The 5,091-nt window shown below is 40.3% G+C and overlaps 1 long non-coding RNA gene across 1 annotated transcript; it reads left to right on the top strand.

Moving 5' to 3' along the window:
- Positions 1–260: 260 nt before the first annotated feature.
- Positions 261–3,441, top strand: LOC149402409 (uncharacterized). Its single transcript, XR_016295983.1, has 3 exons — positions 261–591; positions 2,124–2,256; positions 3,175–3,441. It is a non-coding gene; the product is annotated as an uncharacterized LOC149402409 (long non-coding RNA).
- The last annotated feature ends 1,650 nt before the right edge of the window (positions 3,442–5,091 follow it).

Here is a 5,091-nt window from a genome sequence, read left to right as displayed (position 1 = left end):
TTAATTCCGAGAAACCTTAAATATATTTTAATTAATCGAGAACGAACGAGAAAATTCTCGGTTCGAATCATATAATTATAATCTGTTCGGTTATGGATTTAATTAAATAATTATATGGAAGGACGTGGTTGTAACAATTTTTGATGGACCCATTTGAAAGAAAACAAGGAAAAGAGGTTGGATTGTAATTAATAGGATAAGGTTGAGCATTGCCACGTCATTAGTGTGTGGAATCTTCTTCAAGTGATTGGTATCACTCGGCCAAAGGAACCAGAGAAAGGAAAAGCGCAAGAAAGAAAGAAAGAAAGAAAAAAAGAGGAAGAAGAAAAGGGAAGAGAAACGAGAGAGAGAGAGAGACAGGACTCGGGGGAGAGAGAGACCGAGAGAGAAAGAGGTAGCGACGAGAGGTGAGCTCGAGGAGGAAGAGGATGCTTGACCGGACCACCACCAAACACCCCGTCACGAGCCGACCCAAAACCCGCGCGCACTCCGCCGAGGAAAAGAGCCGCCGCGAGTCTTCAAAGACACCGGCCGAGAAGAGCTCGCCGGAGAAGGAGGAGAGAGCGAGCGAGCGACGGAGATGGAGCCGAGGTAATTTCGATCCCAAAACCCAAATTTTCTAGGGTTCGTTTCAATTTGGGATTTTTCCAAAAGTTTGAGCATCGGGATTTATGTGCGCGATTCAGTGATGATTATCGAATTTTGGAAAGTTAAACACGTAATGATGATTGTCTCTAGTTGTTCTGATTGATATGTTGCTTCTCTGTTATATGATCTGGGTGTTTTCTGATGGCCGAGCATGTGATGTTCTGGTTGTTTTGCTGTGATGTTTCTGATGTTTTGCTGTGGATTCTCGGTGATGTTTTGCCTTGTTTGTTCCGACTGTAGTGTTGTTATTGTGAGACTGGGTTTTGAGTAGACTGTGGTACCTTGTTTAGCTTTGGTGAAGCTGGGTTGGTCGTGTAAGTTGCTGGCCGTGTAATTGTTGGCTGGGTGATTCATTTTGAGGTTGATTTGGCCGTGAATAATGAGCAGAGAATCTGAGAATCGAGTAATAGTTTTTATGGTTTTGATTTTTTTTTAGACTCGTTGATATGGTTGTTAAGCTTCGTCTTTGTTGCGAGTGTGTTGTCGAGTGAGGCTCGCTTTTACGTAGGCTGAACAAGGCTCAGGGCAGCGGCTCGGGACGGCAAGGAGGCTGTCCGAAGATTGGCGGAGGTGCCGCGTGAGCGACGATGGGGCGAAGCTGGGCAGCGAGGCGGCGCGAACTGTGAAGGTTCGGGCCTCGGCTCGGCGACTTAAGATGTTTCCAAGTGAATGGGATGAGTCGGGATTTGTCCCGAGTCTCGACTCGTGCTAGTTACGAACTTTTAACTATCATGTTATTATGTTTTTTTTTGGTTTGTTAAGTGTTTCAATTTTCTGGATTGAGTTAATAATTGATTAAGTATTTTATTTTCGTATAGTTTCGTTATGACTTGCTAAAAATTAATACGTTATTATTATTATTATGTTATATTATTCTCGTTGATCATTCGATTACTTATTTAATATCTTTATTTAAGTATGTATTAAAAATCGAGTTCGACTATAAGCTCGACTCTTTTAATTTGGAAAAAGAATTTCAACGAGAAATGTTTTATTTACATTCTCAAATACTTATAACTTGTCAATAAAGAGACGAGTCAAAAAATATCTTCTAAAATACATTTGAGAAAGGTGATTTTGAGTTATTTTTATATAACTTATGTATGCTATAGATTGTTAGTAAGAGTTTCTTTATACGTTCTTTTCTCTTAGTTTCGACCATCGGGAACCTATTCTAAGCAGTGGGCTTTGCCCAGTCAGAAGAATAGGTGGTCGAATAATGTGGGACGTTTCTTAGCTTAGATTAGAAAAGCGATGTCAAGGCCTTATTTTGTAGGCGTCGATTCTTTTATGTATCTCTGTTTTGCCTCCATGTATTCTTTGATGCTCGTGTTTGAGATGCTCTAAATAACGTGACTAGAAGAACGTTTTGAATACGTTCCTTATGAGCTTTCTTTCCAGTAGAAGTATGTACGTTAGTAGATCAATGGACGAGATATTAAGTACGCTCCATGTTTGATCTTTCTCTTCCATAGATAAGTCCAGATTGCTATAAGGATTACCAGCGAGCAGGAAGAGCTTACGTGGACTGGGTTATACGTCAAGTTGAGAGGACCTTTTTATCTGGAAGAGAAGAATTCAGGATTCGAAATAAAGAATCATATCCGGGTAAGTGGATTTTAGGCACCTACAATATCAAGAAATATTATATATATATATATACATATATTGTACGTGCATCTTTATATGCTTTCTAGTAAGCAAGAGTAAGATTAGCCAAAAAATAAGTCACTATCAAGATTAAGGGCTTTAAGCCACTAACGAACTGGAAAACGGAATTAGTCCGACTAACAAAAATGGCTAGAGGTAACTAGGAACCCGAGCCTTTGTTACATGTTTAGTTAGTTCCCCCAAGAGATCCAATCTTAGTGAACTGTGTTATGAGAGACTGTGATTAAGACCCGTATTCAAAAGCAAGGATATTATGATAGGATCTCTGGGAGTCACATCCTGAGATCTTATAAGTCACGAATTAATAAGTGAAAAGAACATATGTTAAGGGATTAGGCAGGAGACTATGCACCCTCTTGTCTGGCGCCAATAAGACATGTGTCATGCGGATATCATTAAGGGATCCCGTGCAGGAAATGTACTGTATGATGGGAATTTTCGGGACCTAAGCTGGCATATTCTCAAGTAAGTAGGAGTTACCGGGACCTAAGCTGGTAATTCCATAGCTTATGATAAAAGTAAGTATGTTATGATGTGAATCACAGGTACCTAAGCTGGTGCATTCTTAAGTAAGAGGAATCTCTCGGAACCTAAGCTGAGTGATTCTTAAGTAAGATGAATCTGTCGGGACCTAAGCCATAAGATTCTTAAGTAAGATGAATTTGTCGGGACCTAAGCCGATTGATTCTTAAGAAAGGTGGATTTATCGGGACCTAAGCCGATACTTCCGCAAGTTATGATAAGATATGAACTGCATGTTGTGTATTGCTTATGTGTTATGTGCACGATGCATTAGTTATATAGATATCAGCTTACTGCGTCTTTCGACTCACAGTTATTATCTTGATATTGTAGATAAAGGCAAAGCTAAAGAAGATTAAGCAGAGCATCAACAAAATCCGGTAAGTAAGTAGGCGTGTGTATGTACGGCTGCCGACCTGTGGCTAAGTCAAGGGCGAATTAGTCTGTTTTGTTTTCAAAAGAAGAGTCTTTTTGTTTATAAAGTTTTAAATAATATGTTGTAGGAAAAACGAAAAATTCGCCCCTATTTTTGAGACGTTTATGTAAATATTTTTAAAAGTTTTTTTCTAGAAAATGTTTTCCGGAAGAGCTTCCACCAAAGTTTTTATGAATTTTATTTATGTTAAGTAAGATACGAAGATCTCTGCCGCGGCTCGTGGGCGAGCTAAGGCTCGCAGGTCGTGACAGTATATCCTGTCATAGTCAGGTCAGTACCTGAATGTGTAAGCATCAAGTTCCTAGTTCTTCGAAGATACTTGAGAACATGCTTAACAACAATCCAGTGCTCGGGCCCAGGGTTGGATTGAAATCAGCTAACTACGCCAACTGCGAAGCAGATATCAGGTTTAGTGCAAAACATAGCATACATGAGACTTCCTACGGCTGAGGCGTAATGAATTTTTCACATGTCCTCAATCACTTGTGCAGTCTTGGGAGACTAGTCCTTAGAGAGTGAGACTCAATGCCTAAAGGGTGTTTGACCATTCTTGGAGTCTTGCATCGAGAAGTGATCCATCACCTTATCCATATAAGATGCTTGAGAGAGCGACATAGTCCGGTTCTTCCTATCTCGAAAGATTTGGATCCCCATAATGTATGCGGCTTCTCCTAGATCCTTCATATCGAATTGCTTTGCTAGTCAGACCTTAATCTCAGATAATTTACCCACATCATTACCCATGAGTAATATATCATCGACATATAGTACCAGAAACACAACTTTGTCTTCGTGTATTAACTTGTAAACACAAGGCTCATCTATTGATTGTTCAAAGCCGAAGCTTTTCACAGTTTAATCGAATATAATATTCCATGACCTAGATGCTTGCTTTAGTCCATAAATGGACTTAAGTAACTCACAAAACTTGGTCTCTTGAACTCTGTCCACGAAACCGTCTGGTTGAGCCATATAAATGCGCTCGTCAAGATTGCCATTCAGGAAGGAAGTCTTAACATCCATTTGCCAGATCTCATAGTCGAGAGCTGTAGCTATGGATAGAATTATGCGGATGGATTTAAGCATCGCGACTGGCGAGAAGATTTCTTCATAGTCAATCCCTTCTTGTTGGGTATAACCCTTAGCCACAAGTCGTGCTTTGAACGTCTCAACATTCCCATCCGGACCCATTTTCTTCTTGTATATCCACTTACACCCTACGGGTTTAATCCCTTCAGGAAGGTCTACAAGTTTTCAGACTTTGTTGATATACATCGAGTGCATTTCAACTTTCATGGCGTCAAGCCAAATGTTTGATTCAGAACAAACCATTGCTTGGTTATAGGAAACAGGGTCATCCATGTCAGAGACGGCTACGAGAGTGTCTCCATAGGACATGTACCTGTCAGGCTTTTGAGTAGCCCTCCCACTACGTCGAAGTACTACTTGACGAGATTCTGATGAGTTAGGTTGTGTTTCAGTTGGGGTAAGAACAGTTCTTACAGATGAGGTAGAAGCTTCCTCACCCAATTTTTCTTCAAGCACAATTTTGCTTCTAGGTTTCACATCTTTCATGAAGTCCTCCTCAAGGAAACGAGCATTCGTGCTAACGAAAATCTTATTGTCCTCGGGACTATAGAAAGTAAAACCTTTGGTTTCCTTTAGATATCCAACGAATAGACATAATTTTGACCTACTAGCAAACTTGCTAGTCTTTTGCCTCAGCACGTGTGCAGGACAACCCGAAATTTTGATGCGGCCAAGATATACTTTACGGCCAGTCCATCTTTCATATGGAGTACCAGGAACCGTTT

The sequence above is a fragment of the Urtica dioica genome, chromosome 3 (assembly GCF_054948205.1).
Source record: "Urtica dioica subsp. dioica isolate 48M chromosome 3, U.dioica_male_clone48M_v1_H2, whole genome shotgun sequence".
NCBI lineage: Eukaryota > Viridiplantae > Streptophyta > Magnoliopsida > Rosales > Urticaceae > Urtica > Urtica dioica.
This window is presented reverse-complemented; position numbering and strand designations above follow the sequence as displayed.